Below are 19,844 nucleotides of genomic sequence, written 5' to 3'. Positions count from 1 at the left end.
ACATGATTCTCATTTAAGTACAAAGCTTGTTTAAGAGCTGCCAAAAATACACAAAATTTTTATTATATAAGCTCAGAATGAAAAAATGGACATGGCTATAAACAGAAAAATTTAGAAAATATAAATGACCATTAACTATATGAAAAAATATTCAATCTTACCAATAATTAAGGAGATGAAAATGAAAATAGTAACTTTTATCATTAATCAAATTGGTACAGATTTTTAAAGTTATATCATCCAATACTGGCAAGGTAATGAGTACACACTCCTATGCTGTGAAAGTGTGAAATGGTTCCAATTTGGCAAAATGTATTAAAAGCCTGAAAAAATATGTTTCTTTTGAACCAGTAATTATTCCACTTTCAGGAGTTTGTTGTATAGATTAAAAAAAAAAAAGACATACAAAAAGATTTAGGACCTATTATAGTCACTGTATTATATAATGGGATATCCATTCACATTAGTGAAAAACTTGAAGCAACCTTTCAACATCAGATCAGTTAAGTGAGCTGTATACTCTTCAACACCAAGTTCTGCAGCCATTTAAAAGCCTGTTTTCAACAACATTTAATGGTATGGGCAAACTTTAATGCTATATCCATGTTAGTCCATGTTCACTACTAATCATCCCCTCTCATACTATGGCCACACTGCTTCTTGTGTCTTTGACCTTGATTAAAACCTTCCCATGATGTCCTCTATAATCCCTGGATTCTCATCCTCTTTGATGAACCTTTATTTCCTTGACTGAAACTGTCTCTTCCCCAAAGATACCCTTTCTTCTGAGGCTGCTCATGGCTTACATACTTCACATTAGGAAGACACTGTGTCTCCTCCTGATTCTAGTGTCATACACTGTGGGTAAAAGTAAAACCTCTACTCCTTTGAAGTTCTTGCTTTATATATAACTGTTACCTTTATCCCTTTTTACTCTCAATTTATGAATCCTTTACTACTGTCTCTGACACCTTGATCTCAGTTTTCCTCTCTGCTTTATATCATGCCATCATCATCACAGATAATCCGTACAACATACTGATGTGACATTGTTTTCCTCAGGTCCAGTTATGATGGTTTCCTCTCCAAGTAGCTACCCTATCACTCTGTGACTGCTCCAGCTCTGAAACTATAAATCTGGACAACCAACCCAACAACAACCACTACTTTCCCACCAAATTTCACTGTATAGAAGATATACATTATTTCATATATTTATATTGATGAAATCAGGATACACTTCATACAGCAGGCATCATCTAACCACTGTTGAGCAAGAGGTATTCTTAGTAGTTGGTTCTACCTGCATGTGTGTAAATACTAAAACAGCATCAGCACCAAAACCTGCAGAATGAATATCATCAAGTGTTGGTAACATAACATTTCTTAAAATTATGCAATTACATAGAGATAATTTACTCTGGAGTCCCACTTGGGCTTACTACTTAACATGCCTAGTTCATTACCTACAAATACCCTCCTTATGACCATACTTAAGCTTGACGTCAGAAAGAATGATAAATTTAGAAAAATGCAGTCATCAATGAATCTGAGTGAAGAAATAAGTTCAAAAAAGACTGATTGATCATGACTCCCTCATATGCATTCCTTGGAAAATCTGAACAAAATGAGTGAGAATTTACTACAATCAAGAAAACAAACAAACAAACAAAAAAACCTCCAGATTTGAAAAAGTTTTAGGAACCCTTAACTAATTATTTTTATTCACATTTTGCTTTTTAATATATGTGTAAGAGTAACGAGAGGTAAAAATTTACATACTATTAAGTCTAAAAGAACTTTCAATATTGTATAGTAAATATATAATTAAAATTCTAACTTGTAAGAATATTATAGTTTAATTGGTAGTGTTTTGTTAATGATGCATAAAGTAACAGTGCAACTTACAATGCTTCTGACTTCAACAGAATATATAGCTCTCTTGCTCATTTATTTCCACTATCTTTTCTTTGCTCTTACAGGTGCCACTAATCCCTTGATTTTTCTATTTTTTATTAATCTTTTTTAAAAAATTTATTTGACAGAGAGAGAGAGATCACAAGTAGGCAGAGAGGCAGGCGGGGTGGGGGGGAAGCAGGCTCCCCACCGAGCAGAGAGCCCAATGTGGGGCTTGATCCCAGGACCCTGGGATCATGACCCAAGCCAAAGACAGAGGCTTTGCCCCACTAAGCCACCCAGGCGCCCCTATTTTTTAATTAATCTTTAAAGTAGTGAATCTTCCACTACTCTTGCCAATAATCTAAACCCCCATTGCCCATCTTTTCTACCTATTTGATAAACATGAGTCCTGAATCCATGCAACCACCTGCTTTTTATAGTAGGCAGCTAAACACTCCTAGAAAATATTATTTCTTAGCTTCCAACTGTAACTGGGTCCTAATGGTATTTACCAAATCTCCTCTTTTACTAATCAAGTCTCTCTTTTTTCTCTACCAACTATATTCAGGTCTCCTCTCTTTGTAAACCTCCTACACCCTGTCAACTTTCCCTACACATGACATTACCACTACCTTTAAAAGTTATTATGAAAAATTATCTACAAAAAGGATAAAAAAAAATAACATAGTACCTGTGAATTCATTACTCAGACTAAGAAATGGAACATTATCAATAGAGATGAAGTCAATATATATCCGTCCCTAAGTCTCATCTTCCACCCTTTCCACCCTAAATTTTGTTTATATAATCTCCTTGCTTTTTGTTAGTTTTGCTACATATGTATTAAAGGACTTCCGGACATGGCCACCCCAAAATATGCTCCATGGGCATACTGATTATTTTGAACTGAAGACACTTGAAAATTCCCATGTGAAAGGTGCCTTCCCAATACCAGAAGGAAGAAACAAACTTATCACTGAACATAGGGAGTCAAGGCCAAGAGAAATCGAAACACACCTTGTTAAAATAGCTATCTTCCTTAGTCTACACATATATTTTACTTTCCCACAATTTCTGCTGTTCAACCTAGTATATAAGCACTTAGGTCTAGTCACTTCTTTGGGTCTTCATTATTCTAGCAAGGGCTCCCATGTAAATATAAAATGAGCTTTGCTTTTCTCCTGTTATTTCGTCTTAAGTCACTCCCAGCCAGAGACTCTGTGATGATGGAGGAACAGTTTACCTCCCTTATTTTATGTCTCTAAATGATGTTAATTTTGCATGATCTGAACTTTTATACATACTTCCGCTAATGAATATTTATTTGGGTTATTTCCTTTTCTTTTTTCCCCAAAGAAAGCAGCTATAAACATCGTCCCTAAGTCCTGATACACATGTGTAACCATTTAGAACTGCTATGTTGCAGAACATTGACCTTTAACTTCACTAAATACTGACAAACTGTTCTCCAAAGTGGTCTAATTTCTATTCCCACCTACAGTGTATAAATTTCCATTACTTAATTCTTGTGGACATTTTATATAGTCCATACTTTGCTGTATTTTTTTCTAAGATTTTATTTATTTGACAGAGAGAGCGCAAGAGCACAAGCAGGAGTGGCAGCAGCAGGAGAGGAAGAAGCAAGCAGGCTCCCCACCAAGCGGGGAGCCCAATGCAGGGCTCAGTCAGCACCCTGGGATCACAACCTGAGCCGAAGGCAGACACTCCACCATCTGAGCCACCCAGGTGCTCCTTTTCTATATTTTCTAAATGGTCTAAAGGAATATGTATTTTTTATATACGCAGGAGGTTACTATAATTAAGTAAGCAGAAATTATTCTAATTTACTAAGTAACAAATTTATTAAGTAACTTTAAGATCCTACTCAGAACTGAAAGTAAATTATGCTTAGTATCTTGACCGGCTGTGGAATATAAAGTGCCACCTGCCTTTGTGTGGTCAAAGTTTCTAATTCTACACCTTCAGTCAGTTAGTACTTAATGTTTCCAGGTCACTCCATGCCAACCTTCAAAGAACTAAACAAATTAAACTAATGCCTTTATTTTTTTTAAAGATTTTATTTATTTATTTGACAGAGAGAGAGATCGCAAGTAGGCAGAGAGGCAGGCAGAGAGAGAGTGAGAGGGGGAAGCAGGCTCCCTGCGGAGCAGAGAGCCCAATGCAGGACTCGATCCCAGGACCCTGGGACCATGACCTGAGCTGAAGGCAGAGGCTTTAACCCACTGAGCCACCCAGGCACCCAAACTAATACCTTTATTTAACTAAAGAACAATTAACACCCAACTTAAAGCATTTATTCATTCACTGATGTACTTATTGGGCATATGCCATGTGCAATACACTATTCAAGGTACTGGCCAAAAAACAATAAACAAAAACCTTTGCCGTCAATGAACTTATAAGGGAACAAAAACAGACAAGTAAAATATATGTCAGATGTATTGCACTCTATGCAAAAAAACAATCAAGGAAAGGTACAGAGACTAAGGAGCAGACTGAATTTAAAATAAGACATTCAAGGAAGGTCTCAATGAGAAAGTGTCATTTGCACCAGGACCTGCAAACAGTTAAGAAAACAAGTCACAATGAGATATAGAGAACACTTTTTCAGGCACAGAGAATAGACAAGGGCATGGCTAACATGTCCAAGGAAGTGGCCATGGATCAAACAGAGTGAATGGAGAAATTTACTGCAGGTATTCAGAGGGGAAATCATGGTCTGAGAGAGTCAAAGTATCTATGGGGGAGGAAGATCTAAGCTAAATTTAGAAAGAAAGGTAACAGGAAAAAAGTTGTATTATACAAAGGAAACCCGATAAAAAAATACAGTGACGTAGGGGTGCCTAGGTGGCTCAGCATCTGACTCTTGATTTCAGCTGGGCCACACGAGGTCATGGGATCAAGCCCCACACAGGGCTTGGGCTCTGTGTGCAGTCTGCTTGGGATTCTGTCTCTCCCTCTTCCCTTCCCCAACTCATGCACTCTCTCTCAAAATAAATGGAGTCTTAAAAAAAAAAATACAATGACATAAACATGGCAAGAAGGAAGAGATCAATATGATTAAAAGCAAATGACTTCTGTATGGGTGCTAAGAACTAAAACTCAACTCAGACTACATTATGTAAAATAGAACCCTAAATGTGATGTGAAGACAAAAAAGAATTAACTTTTTTAAACTTAATAAAAAAGTCATTTAGAAAAATGATCTGCAATCAATGTAATATGGATAACAGGGAATTAGACAAAGGGCACTGAGGTTTTAAGACTATGGCACATGGGAATGGATAAATGGGATAAACTAGGTGATGCTCTAAAAGAAACAGAACTTGGAAGCAGATGGACTGAAGGAATGCAGAAAACAGGACCAAACATGGTATTAAGGTTTCTAAGCTTGGAGACTGCGGAAATAGTAATCAGAGGTAGAATCATACATGGCCTGCAGAGATCATTTCATCCAGAGCTGTGTTTTTATTTATTATTATTTTTTAAAGATTTATTTATTTGTTTTGATTTATTTATTTATTTGACAGACAGAGATCACAAGTAGGCAGAGAGGCAGGCAGAGAGAGAGGAGGAAGCAGGCTCCCCGCTGAGCAGAGAGCCCGATGCGGGGCTCGATCCCAGGACCCTGGGACCATGACCCGAGCTGAAGGCAGAGGCTTTAACCCAGGTGTCCCCAGAGCTATGTTTTTAGAATGATTACAAATTGGACAAAAAAATCATACTTATCCAAAAGATATGAATGTACATTTTTGAAATCTTATGACAATAATTCTTCATTGAGAACTCAATCTCATATATAGAACATGAGCCTCATAATTTCACTTCCTTAAAGTAAGTGGAGAACTTTCTGATTTATTGTACATTTTTTTCTAATATCTAAACATTTAGGTTTTGAAGAATAGGCAAAGAACCTAAAAATGTATTCACCTGAAACAATTCCTTAGGAAGGCAAGTTTTAAATCCATACAAATATGATAGACTATTTAATAAAATGATGCAGAAACAACTATCTTTTGAACGAAATATTAAAACTGATTTCTTAACGTACCTCTTTCCTTTTAGCAAACACCAAAACACATTCTAGGCATTATTAAACATTTAAATGTAAACACAGGTTGCAGAAACACAAGTTGAAAAGAATAAAATGTTTTATTAAAAAGTAAAATGACAACATAGCCATACAAAGGACTTACAGCAACTAGGACTCTCATATATCAGTAGTGGAAATGTAAAATGGTGCACCAACTTTGGAAAAGAATTTAGCAGTTTCTTAGAGTTAAATATACACCTACCACGCAATTCAGCCATTCCATGCCTAAGTATTCATCCAAGAGAAATGAAAGTATAGACTGTACACAAATGTTCACAGCCATTTTACTTTTAATAGCCAAAAACTGGAAACAATCCAAATAACAACAGGTGAACAGATAAACTGTAGTATACTTATACAACAGAATACTACTCGGCAACTAGAAAGAGTGGACTACTGAAACACACAGTGTGAATTAATCTCAAAGTAATTATGCTGAAAGAAGCCACCCACACCCCTCAACCAAAGTATATATTGCACGATTCCATTTATATAAATTCCTCAAAATGAAAACTATAGTTGTAGAATTTAGATCAGTAGTTGCCTAGGGGTTGTAGAGGGGATCAGAAGGGGCAAGAGGGAGGAACTACAAAGGGACATAAAGAAATTTTGCAGTGTGATGGATATGTTATCTTTATTGCAGTGATAGTTCATGGTATATACTTATGTCAAAATTTAGCAAACTGTGTATTGTAAATAGGTGCATGTATACATCAATTATACCTCAATAAAGGGTGTTTTCAAAAAGGAAAATAACATCAGGCCCTACACAAAAAACTGTAGACTTTTATCTGTGGTGGGTAATTTTAAATAAAAAACTATGTAATAATAACAATTTAAAAATAAAATGAGCTGTGGCTATTACAACTCAAAAATCTGGAAGAGGAAGAAGAGAGGATTTGAACCAGTGACAGGGCTGACCAGTGTTTTAGAAAATCAGTTGCAACACAGCCACAATGAATCACCTCAGGAAAAACAAAAGGGCATATTTAGAAATTAAAGCCAAGAACCAAAATATGTCAAACCAACTACATATAAGGACAGGTACAGAGCAAATTCAGAGACAGGAATCTAGTAGCAGAGGCAAATTATTATGCAACAGATGAACAGAGAGAGACAAGCTAAAGAGCATGGTCCAAGTATACAAAGCAAATCATTCCTGGAATGCATAAAAACACTAAGATATGAGGCTGATTTTAAGAACAGAAAGCAGGGTAGCCCACATCATACGAAGCTAGAAAATGTGTAGCCAAAAACAGGCCATAGTCAAATAGACTGCAGAACGAACAAAAGCTGTGCACAGGAAAAGGAGCCCACAAAAAAATTCTTCTCAAAGTACGGCGGGCTGTTCCATCTGGCTTTTTTCCCTGGTTGCTCAAAGAGAAATGTCCTTAATTCCAACAAAACACTCTTAGTAGCTTCTGAAATTTTAACTTCTCTCAGAAGTGAAGATATTTTAGTTTTAACCTGAATTATATATAAATTCACTTTCATAAAGTATTGAAAAGAGCTCCTTGAAAGCAGAGATCTTATCTTATTCAAACTTCTATCAGTGGTGCCCAGTACAATGTCTTCTACATATCCGATTCTTAAATAATGATACTTAAAAGTTCTGAACAAGGACCATCAAAAAAAAAAAAAATGTGCACTGAAATCTACATTATTCTTTTTCTGAATTAACATTTAATATTCCTAGACCGGCGGCACCTGGGTGGTGGCTCAGTCGGTTAAGCTTCAATCTTTGGCTCAAGTTGTGATCTCAGAGTCCTGGGATGGAGCCCTACATCAGGCTCCCCGCTCAGGTCCCTCCACCTCTGGCTGCTGGTCCCCCTGCTTGTACTGTCTCTCTCTCTAATAAATAAATAAATGAAAACAAATTATTTCTAGACCAGTTTCCTTCCATTGCCTAGGACCTCCCTTTGTTCCTTTCCTACTGTCAAGAGCATATGTGACCCTTAAATGGAAAACAACTAGTAAAAACTTAAATTAATAATTAGAGATAGTTAGAACAATTAATTTGAGGCAAAAAAAAAATCTCATCCAATCAAAAGCCGAATGTGCATAATTTTTTAAATTAGTCGTACTCAGGTTACATTCTTGATAAGATATTAAGACAAGCTCCCCTTGAAATTGTTCTACAAGTGAGAGGTTGGATATAAGAAACAAACAAAAAAGTGGTGAAAAATCTCTCGGAAAACAAATGCTGGCTTGTCTGGACAGAGGGAGGGAAGAGTAGCAACCCAGAGCTGAAGAGTATATGGCACACAACTGGGGGGCTGGATGATGGCGAGCTTTTCCAAAATGTCTCTCTCCAATCACCTTAGGCAAAAAAGCACAAGTGCTCTGAGGTAATCTCAGAGCAGCACTCCAGTTTAGGTGGGGTGGCAACCCCAATGTTCTCTCTGTTCGCTGAGCAAAATTCCACGGAACCTTGGTCTCAATAAAGAGCAAATCTCTGATGGAGTTAATAGGAAGGGTTTCTTGATGGATGATGCAACTGGGAAGTCCAGATATCCTATGATCCAAAATACCGTAGGCTCTCTGCTCTGGGGTTCTTCTTCCTTTCTCCAGACAACCTGACCACTCCTTTCAAACACAGTACCAGCTAACTTAATGTGGCTGAAAATCTCAATGGAAAATGTGTTCATGGAAAAAAATCAATCCATCAATCAAGCAAGAAAGCACTGAAGTATAAAAACTATCAAAATCTTTTTAAAGATTAAAAACAAATATGTTATATGTTAATTGAATTTAAATAATAAAAATTTTTAAAAAGATTAAAACAAAAAACTGTATACACATTAAAAAAAAAAACAAAATTAATGAGTTAGTTAGACTATAAATTTTATATGACCATAATACACATCCTCAGATATGAGAGGATGTGGGTTAATATGAAGTAGAAATCGTTTTTAAAAAAGAAACCATCTGAGGGGCACCTGAGTGGCTCAGTCAGTTAAGCATCTGCCTTAGGCTTGGGTCATGATCTGGCCCATGTAGAAGTCTCTGCCCGGTGGGGAGTCTGCTTCTCCCCTTCCCTCTGCCTGCTGCTCCTCCTGCTTATGCTCTCTCATTCTTGGTCGAATAAATGAATAAAATCTTTAAAAAAATAATACATAAATAAATAAAATAAAGGTGATTTGAGATTTAATTAAAAAAAGAAGTAATTTGAGATAATGTATATAGAAAACAGTTAAAATGAAAATATCAAGAGATGGGTGAATGGATTAATGGGTATAGCTGAAAAATGATTTAGTGAGTTGGAATTATTAGGCTAAGAAACACTTCTGAAACATTAAGAGGAAGGGATAAGAAAGATTTTTTAAAGGTACAAAGACATGATAGAGTATTAACTTTGTAAAAACAGAAGATACAGAAGATGTATAAATTAAACTGATTCCCAGAAGTATATGAATGACTGAGAATTTTCTAGAATTAAAAAAATGTCAAATTGAACAGCTTATGAGTGCCAGAGGATAAATAAAACACACACATATACATAAACAACACCTTGATACAATAAAATTTAAGAGAATCAAAGATAAAAAAAAAATTCTAAGAGCTTCTAACAAGAAGAGTAGTTTACCTAGAAAGGAATAAGATCAAAATGACATCAGATACCTCATTAGAAACACAAGATTTAAAGTAATTCTTAAAATTACTATGCAGAGTAATTTTAAAATGTTGACAGAATTTTGAACCAAAAAGTTTATATCCAGATAAACTATCATCAAAAGTAAAGCTATCTTAAGCATACAAAGTCTTAGAATATTTCCTACATTAAAGGCCTTCTTTGAAAATACTCATTAAAGGAACCATTCCCAACAAGAATGATGTTATAAAAGATACATGAAAGTGAATAAATACAGGCACCTGGGTGGCTCACTTGGTTAAGCGTCTGCCCTTGGCTCAGGTCATGATCCCAAAGTCCTAGGACTGAGCTTAGCATTGGGCTCCCTGCTCAGTGTGGAGCCTGCTTCTCCCCACCCCCGCCTCGCAATGTTTGTGCTCTGTCAAATAAAATCTTAAAAAAAAAAAAGTGAACAAATAATTTAGTAAAACTTACTATTACCTTCAAAAAGGAACAAAACATATAACCAAAACAATCTAGAGCCAAAAATCTAGGGAAGCTCTGTATAACAGAACTTTCTGGGATAACTAAAGTGTTCTACTTTTATCTGTGTTGTCCAATATGGTAGCCATTAGTCGCATGTGGCTATGGATAACATGAATATGGCTAGTGTGACTGAGGAACTTTTAAATTTTAAGCTTAAAGTTAAAATTCTCTACAACTAGTGGGTGTTATATCAGATAGCACAGATCTTAGCATGTTCCAATAAAACTTTACTTAAAAACAGATTGCTGGCACATAGGCCATAGTTTGCCAACATCTCATGTACTAGGTGATATAAATATAGTATGAGAAAAGGAGGCCAAAGTTTGCCACAGTACTTGCTAAAGGGAGGATGGTGATGTAGATAAAAATACTTAAAAAAAAAAAAAACCAAACAAACATAAATGAAAGTCTGGACTTATCTGGGCAATGACCAAAAATTTTTTTTTTTTTAAATTTTTTATTACTGAAGAACAGTTGACACAGAACATTGTTTTAGGTGCAGAACAGTGATTCAACAATTCTGTATGTTACACTACACTCACCCTACTAAGTGTAGTTACCACCTGTTACCATACAATGACCAAAATTCTAACTAAAACAGAGCAAAATGTGGAGCTTTCAAATTGGGAAAAACAAACAAACAAAAAACCCACAACCCAAAAACGAAAATTCAATCTATTAAATAAAAAATATAAAATAACGTGACAGGAAAGTTCTAATACAATGTTCCAATATATACATGTAAATGAGTTACACTCACTGATCTAAAGAAAGATTCTTAATATTGGATTTTTATTTTTTTATTTATTTTTTATTTATTTATTTATTTATTTTTTATTTTTTTTAAGATTTTATTTATTTATTTGACAGAGATCACAAGCAGGCAGAGAGGCAGGCAGAGAGAGAGGAGGAAGCAGGCTCCCCGCTGAGCAGAGAGCCCGACGCGGGGCTCGATCCCAGGACCCTGAGATCATGACCCGAGCCGAAGGCAGCGGCCCAACCCACTGCCTTCGGCTTAGGTCATGGTCTCAGGGTCCTGGGACAGAGGCCCACACCGGGCTGTCTGCTGAGCAGAGAGCCTGCTTCCCCGTCTCTGCCTGCCTCTCTGCCTACTTGTGATTTCTGTCAAAAAAATAAATAGAAAAATTAAAAAAAAAAAAAAGATGTAGGAATAGGAGATCAATAGGGATAGCCTAAGTCCAAAAAGGTACAGAAATGCTGAAAATAAATGGCTGGGAAATACGAAGGACAACTGTGAACCAAGAGCTTCACAGTAATTAGAAAATTTAAAAAAACAAAGCACAGAATAGAAAGCAAAAACAAATATAAAGGGGCGCCTGGGTGGCTCAGTGGGTTAAATAAGCCTCTGCCTTCGGCTCAGGTCATGATCTTGGGTCCTGGGATCGAGTCCCGCATCAGGCTCTCTGCTCTAGGGAGCCTGCTTCCTCCTCTGTCTCTGCCTGCCTCTCTGCCTACTTGTGGTCTCTCTCTGTCAAATAAATAAATAAAATCTTTAAAAAAATATATAAAGGAGAAGTAGGGTACTGTATTATATACTAAAGGAAAAACAGATTAAGAACTGGCAAACATAAACATTTATGCTTTTACAATGAATAAAACACCAAGACAATTCAACGGGGGAAAGAATAGTCTTCTCAATACATAGTGCTGGAACAACTAACTAGATACCTACATGCAAAAGAATGAAGTTGGGCACTTACCTCACACCATATAGAAAAAACTCAAATGGATCATAATGTAAAAGTAAGCACTAAAACTACAAAACTTAGAAAACACAGGAATAAATCTTTGTGATCACGGTTACACACTACACGACAAAATTTGTAACTTACCAATCGAAGAGTACAAGCGACAATTGAAAAAAAGGCACAAATTACATTTCAACAAAATTAAAAATAACTGTATTTCAGAGGACAGCATCAAGAAAGTGAAAACCCACTGAATAGAAGAAAATATTTGGAAATCATATATATGGTAAGGGATTTGTATCCTGAATAAATAATTCTTACAATTCAACAATAAAGACTAAAACCAATTTAAAAATGAACAATGGACTTGCAAACTTGGATAGACAATTCTCCGAAGATATATAAATGGCCAACAAGCACTTGAGAAGATGCTCAGTATCATTAAGTCATTACAGAAATACAAATCAAAACCACAATGAGATGTCATTTCACATCCAGCAGAATGACTAAAATAAAAAATAATAAGTGTTGATGAGACATGGAGAAACCGGAATCCTTAAATGTTGCTGGTAGAACTGTAAAATGGTGTAGCAACTTTGGAAAATAGTCTGGTAGTACTTCAAAAGGTAAACACAGAGCCACATAAAACCCAGCAGTTCCATTCCTAGTTATATACTCAAGAAAAACGAAAACAGGGGCGCCTGGGTGGCTCAGTGGGTTAAGCCGCTGCCTTCAGCTCAGGTCATGATCTCAGGGTCCTGGGATCGAGTCCCGCATCAGGCTCTCTGCTCAGCAGGGAGCCTGCTTCCCTCTCTCTCTCTCTCTCTCTGCCTGCCTCTCTGTCTACTTGTGATCTCTCTCTCTGTCAAATAAATAAATAAATAAAATCTTAAAAAAAAAAAAAGAAAACATCTCTATACAAAAATCCTATACATGAATGTTCATAGCAGCATTATTCTTAATAACCAAAAAGTGGAAACAACCCAAATGCCCATCAAGATGAATGGATAAACGAAATATGGTATGTATATCCATACAATAGAGTATCATTTGGCCATAAGAAGGAATGAAGTATTGATAAAGGCTACAACACAGATGAACCTGAAAGCATTATGTTATGCGAAAGAAGCCATGTTTTGTGACTACAACAGGCCACATATTATATGATTCCACTTACTTGAAACCCACTGAATAAGAGACAGAAAGTCAATAAGTAGTTTCCAGGGTTTGGGGAAAGGGGAGAAAGGAGAGTGACTGCTAATGGGCACAAGTGTCTTTTTGGGTTTTTTTAAAAAGACTGTTCTGGGGCGCCTGGGTGGCTCAGTGGGTTAAGCCGCTGCCTTCGGCTCAGGTCATGATCTCAGGGTCCTGGGATCGAGCCCCGCATCGGGTTCTCTGCTCGGCAGGGAGCCTGCTTCCTCCTCTCTCTCTCTGCCTGCCTCTCTGCCTACTTGTGATCTCTCTGTCAAATAAATAAATAAAATCTTTAAAAAAAAAAAAAAAAGACTGTTCTAAAATTAGGTAATAATAATAATGCACAACTCTGTGAATATATTAAAAACCATTGCATTTTATGGCATGTGAATTTCTTTGCAATACTGTTACAAACACATACACACGAAGCAACAACAATTTTATAGAGACATCAACAATTTTAGATGGCAATTTTAACTTACTCTTCTCTGAAACTAACAGAACAGGAAAAGATTAATTACAGAAAATACAAGTAAGTTCAAACTAACAAATATATAGACAACTCACATACTGTGAAAAATAAACATGCTTTTCAAAGACATAAGAAGCAAAAACTGTGCTGGCCACAAAGCAAACACCATATAATCGATGTTCTTTTGTTTTAACAATAAAACTAGAAATCCGTAACAACAACAAAAGCAACCAAAAACAAACAAATAAACAAACAAAAAACAACCTCCACCCATATGTCTAGAAACTCAAAAAACATAGTTCTAAATCCTCAGGTCAAAGAAGAAATTATAAAGGAAATTACAGGATAATTAGACAAGTACAACAATAAAAATACTATGTAACAAAGTTTGTGAGACAACTAAAACAATATTAAAAAAAACTAGATTTATGTGCTAATATAAGAAATATCGAAGTTCAACTCAAGTTGAAAAAGTATCTATAGAATAACTCAAAAGAACAAAGGAAACAAAGATATGGGCAGAAATCAAACAGAGTAGAAATAAAATGGAAAGATGAATAAAATCAAATGCTGATTCTTTGAAAAGATTAGTAAGCACACAAACTTCTGGCAAGATCATCAAGAAAAGTGAAGAGATACAGGTGATGATAGATGAGATTTAAAAGTACTATAATGGGGGCGCCTGGGTGGCTCAGTGGGTTAAAGCCTCTGCCTTCGGCTCAGGTCATGATACCAGGGTCCTGGGATTGAGCCCCACATCAGGTTCTCAGTGGGGAGCCTGCTTCCTTCTCTCTCTGCCTGCCTCTCTGCCTACTTGTCATCTCTGTCTGTCAAATAAATAAATAAAATCTGAAAAAAAAAAGTTTAAAAGTACTATCATAATGCTATAATATTTACATTTACAATATTACATTACAAAAGGTCATAAATACTTAAATAAAATCTTAAAAAAAAAAAAACAAACCTGTACAGACCAATAACCACAAAGACATCCTCTCCCAAACAGCCATAAACCCTGATAGTTATAGAAGCTAAATTCTCCTAAAATTTTCAAGGAGCAAATAATTCATTTTCTACAATTTGTTACAGATAATAGGATACAAAGAGAAATACCTAAAATGCTTTATACGGCTGACATCATTTTGATTTCAAAACTAGATAGTAGTAAGAAAAGAACAGATAGCTGTTTGTGTTTTCTTAGAATTTTTGTCTATTTGGCATCCATCCACCAGAAGGCCAATAACATTAACTGTATGTTCTTATTTCCTGTATTCTTGATGCTCTGGCATTTGTGACCTCACTGACTAGGGAGAAACTACCTCTCCCAGGGTTGGCCAATTCCTCAGAGATAGCAAAGGTTAGTCCAAGAATGTATTTTTCTTATGTAAACTGAAGAGCCCAAACTTCAAATCATCTCCTTTACCTGGCTGTTATACTTCAGGAGGCATTATTCCTCTGCCCTAAGCACTAAAGGTCAGATATTAGCAACTGGAGAGCACCTCTTTAAGTCCAGAGCCTGCCAACATTATTCAAACTAGCCAATTCTAGTGTTTCCCCCTTCCTTGCCTTACCCCTTGCTCTTGCTTTTGCTTCCTGACTACATCTGGTACTTCCCATGTCCTTGAGTAGAGTAGCATGCTCCCTTCTCTTGTGAACAGTAATAATCTTTCAATGCACTCTCTCCATGTCAATGTCACCCCCATAAATTAAAATCTGCAGGCACATTTTCAGATAATAACTAAAGGCCCATTTCATTTATGAACATAGATGTCTGAAAATCCTAAATGAAGAATTAGTGAATTGAATCTGTTAGTATATTAAAAATAACACATACTGTTCAAAAACAATTAACACAAAAAAATCAAGAATGGGGGCGCCTGGGTGGCGCCTTGGGCTCAGGTCATGATTCCAGGGTCCTGGGATTGAGCCCTACATTGGGCTCCCCGCTTGGCAGGAAGCCTGCTTCTCCCTCTCCCATTCTCTCTGCTTGTGTTTCCTCTCTCACTGTCTCTCTCTCTCTGTCAAATAAATTTAAAAAAATCTTTAAGAAAAAAAAAAGAAATTCAAGAATGGTTTAATATTTGAAAATCTATCAATGTAATCACATTATGGACTACAGGAGAAAATGACTATTTCAATAGATTCAGAAAAGGCATCTGATAGTTTTAATGATTTATTAAAAAATTGACAGTAAAGTATGAACAGAAGGAAAAATTCCTTAACTTGATAAAGTCTACATACTAAAAGCTAATATACATCAAACTTAATGGAAAACTTCAGAATCATTTCATTTAAGATATAGATAAGAAAAGATGCCCATTGAGGCTTTGTTCAACATATTACTGGAGAATATGGCTAATATAATAAAATGGGGGGAAGGGGGAAAAAACCACGGAATAAGGATTAGAAGAGATGAAGGAGATGATGTAGACAAATTATCATCATAAATGAGTTTAGAAAGACCGCCAGATACAATAAATCAACTTAAAAAAATCAATAGTGTTGCTCTGTACCAGAATAGTCATATGGAAAATAAAGTACCACTCAAAATAGTTATATGGAATATCTAGGAATTAACTTGAAGATAAGGCAGAGAACATTAATGGTGAAAAATCACCTCACAAAAAAGTCTAAATGAATGAAGAATTATACCACATTTACAGGTAGTTCCTTAAAGATTAATCTATAAATCCAAGACAGTTCCAGTATAAATCAGGAAGGTTTTGTTCTAGTTTTCAAGAAATTTCACAAACTTATTCTAAAATGTCTATGTAAGAATAAACACCTAAAAATAATTCAATCAAATTTAAAGAGAAGTATAAAGGGACTCACCCTACTAAATAGTATGATTTACTACTAAAACATAATAATAAAAAACTATATAACTGCCATAGCAACAAACAATAAACAAGAGAGCTTAGCAGATTCATGAATATATGGTAACTTGACATGATAAAAATGGCCAATAAATCAGAAGGAAAAGCATGCATTATCTACAGATGGTACTGGCAAACACCCATGCCATTCTAAGAAAAATAATGTTGGATCCCTACCTCACAACATGTATAAAGGTGAACTCAACATGACCTATATATAAAAGGTATTACAAAGCCAATAGTAGAGAGGAGAATATCTTGGAGAATAGCTTCAGAGCAGCGAATATCTAGACAAGACCTCTAAAGCACAAACTATATAGGGGGAAATTGATTTGACTACATTTAAGAGAGAATTTATGCTCCATAAAGGACACATTATAGTCAACTCTAAGCTTAATAACAAGTTAGCACTCAAATATTGGACTTAAGTTTAGGTATCTCTTAAATAACTGTTTCATGAGGCAATTCAGTTTGGCAAGACCACTGTTTAGTACACATGGTCATTCAGAAACCTAAGCTCTTTCTGGCTTGTTGCTCTGCCATTTGCTAGGGTATGGAGAAAGTTAGGTCATGGCCTAAAATAACAAACCTATCCATCTTCCAATTTATAACAAGGAAAAAAAGAAGCCCACATCATTTGTTTTGAGCTATTGAAGTAGAAATGCACATAACACTTTTGCCCATATCTGATTGCCCATAGTCACATGGCCTCAATTTAGCTAATGATAAAGTTAAAAAATGTAACCCCTGGGGCGCCTGGGTGGCTCAGTGGGTTAGGGTCTCTGCCTTCAGCTCAGGTCATGATCCCAGGGTCCTGGGATTGAGCCCCGCATCGGCTCCCTGCTCAGCAGAGAGCCTGCTTCCTCCTCTCTCTCTCTCTGCCTGCCTCTCTGCCTACTTGTGATCTCTATCAAATAAATAAATAAGTAATCTTTAAAAATGTAATCCCTAATTGAGCAGCTATGTGTCCAGCTTAAACTGTCTGTAAAGGTAAGAACAGATTTTGGTGAATTATTAGCAGTCTTCACCATAAGGACACAAAAAAAGTAACAGAATTATGTCTAAAACCAACAAGGGATTAGTATCTAAAATATATAAGGAACTCTTACAAATCATAAAAAAATAGAGACAGAAATACAACAGAGAAGTGGTCAGTAGACATGAATGAGAAACTTGAAGAATAAGGAATGCCTAACAAACACATGAAGAGATAACTCAGCTTCATAATAATCAATGAGGTACAAAATAAACAACTAAGAATTGGAAAAACTATAAGGTATTGATGAGTAAATGGAGAAATAGCGACCACCAATAAAATGAAATTGGATGTAAACTGGTATATGTATTCCAGAAACCAATTTGCCATGCTCTCTCTAATCCTAATCTTCTTCCTTAGTGAAAAATTTATTTATATACTCCCCAGTTCAGAAATCTCACTCCTGGATATATTCCCCAAAGAAACTCTTTTGTGGGACAGGCATGAGAATGTTTTTTTCCTTACAATATTGTTGTGGTAGGAGGAACAGAGGGTAATTTAAATGTTTATTTCTTTTTTTTTTTTTTTTTTTTTTTTTTTTAAGATTTTATTTATTTATTTATTTGACAGAGAGAGATCACAAATAGATGGAGAGGCAGGCAGAGAGAGAGAGGGAAGCAGGATCTCTGCCGAGCAGAGAACCCAATGTGGGACTCGATCCCAGGACCCTGAGATCATGACCTCAGCCGAAGGCAGCGGCTCAACCCACTGAGCCACCCAGGCGCCCCTAAATGTTTATTTCTTAAGGGAATAGGATCAGATAAAGTTGACACACACACACACACACACACATATATATATATACTGTAGTTAGAATGAACTAGCAGTGTTGACTTAAAAAGATCTGTAATACAATGGTATTTACATATATAAAACATACTCAAAACAACACAATATAAAAGGACACATCCTCAAGCATACCTATCAAATCAGGGTATGTTTAAAGGGGAATGGGAGAGGGGATTAGGGATGAAGAGGAAAACTAATAAAACAGGAAAAGAGCCTTGTCAGGCTGATAATGTAATTGTACCCCGAAATGAGGACTATGACTAAATTCCCTGCATGTTTAAAAAGTTTACTGCGTAAGTAACAGTTCCTTCCCTTGCCAAAGAGATATCTCAGTACCAGAAAGACAAACACACACAGACATAAAAATATGAAAGATGTGGGGCGCCTGGGTGGCTCAGTGGGTTAAGCCGCTGCCTTCAGCTCAGGTCATGATCCCAGGTCCTGGGTTCGAGCCCCACATTAGGCTTTCTGCTCAGCAGGGAGCCTGCTTCCTCCTCTCTCTCTGCCTGCCTCTCTGCCTACTTGTGATTTCTCTCTGTCAAATAAATAAATAAAATCTTTAAAAAAAAATATGAAAGATGCAGTTCTGAAATAATCTTGTTTTGTATGACAATTTCTCTATGATGAAAAGACATAGCAAGAAGTGGGAGAAGCATAAAAGGAGTGTTTAAAGGAGTGTAATTTTAGACTGCTCATAAAAAAAGGTATAGTTCTTTAACACTGTGCCAGATACAGATTTAAGGAAAACAAACTCAGAACATGGTTTTTAATATCCTATGCTGCATCAAAGAGTTGGAGAAAACATTTTATAAGATTTAGTGAAAACATATTTACTATAATTAATGACCTCTTCCTATTATTGCTTGACTCACTAATAAAAGGAAAACTACAATTTATTCCACTTAGAAACACAAACTTATTTTCCAAAGGGACATCATTAACTATGTTGGTAATAACTAGCACACTTATAATCAAGTCAAAGTTGTGGGGCGCCTGGGTGGCTCAGTCGTTAAGCGTCTGCCTTCGGCTGGGGTTCATGATCCCAGGATCCTGGGATACAGCCTGGCATTGGCTCCCTGCTCAGCAGGAAGCCTGCTTCTCCCTCTCCCACTCCCCCTGCTTGTGTTCCCTCCCTCGCTGTGTCTCTGTCAAATAAATAAAATTTAAAAAGTCAAGGTCTTGTTGTCCCCACACAGGCCGATTTTAATGAAATACACTTGGCAATTTTTTTTGAAAGACAAGCAACAGTTTGGCACCTAATATATAATCACAATGACCAAGTCAGGTGTACAGCATCCCCAGTACAGACTTTATTAGAGTTCAGTTCTAAACACACAATCTCTTGACACTGAAGATGTAGTTCTTGCAGATAAAGCCCAAAGGCAGGAAATGAATCTTCTCCCAAAAGCTGCTTCTTATCTTTAAAGTAACCTCAAATTATTACTAAACTAATAAAGTAATTTTGTTCCAGAAAGTGATCTGATCTATTTTATTTTCAGCTTTTGATAAATCCAAGAATGAGATGGAGGATTATTACTTTTTGTCTCACTATACACACTGAAACACAACATGAAAATAAAGGAAAACAAATTTTAAATGATTTTTTTATGGTCAAGTTGGAATAGGCAATAGCAAAGC

At 36.1% G+C, this 19,844-nt stretch overlaps 1 protein-coding gene and 1 non-coding gene across 5 annotated transcripts in view; one reads left to right on the top strand and one right to left on the bottom strand.

Annotated features, from left to right (window-relative positions):
• The window catches only part of NSRP1 (nuclear speckle splicing regulatory protein 1), a 60,427-nt gene that overhangs the window by 19,897 nt on the left and 20,686 nt on the right, over positions 1–19,844 (bottom strand). The window lies entirely within an intron of this gene.
• Positions 1,579–1,659, top strand: LOC125088239 (small nucleolar RNA SNORD116). Its single transcript, XR_007123637.1, has one exon. It is a non-coding gene; the product is annotated as a small nucleolar RNA SNORD116 (small nucleolar RNA).

This window comes from Lutra lutra, chromosome 16, assembly GCF_902655055.1.
Source record: "Lutra lutra chromosome 16, mLutLut1.2, whole genome shotgun sequence".
NCBI lineage: Eukaryota > Metazoa > Chordata > Mammalia > Carnivora > Mustelidae > Lutra > Lutra lutra.
Note: the sequence above shows the minus strand (reverse complement) of the source record. Positions and strands in the feature narration are given on the sequence as shown.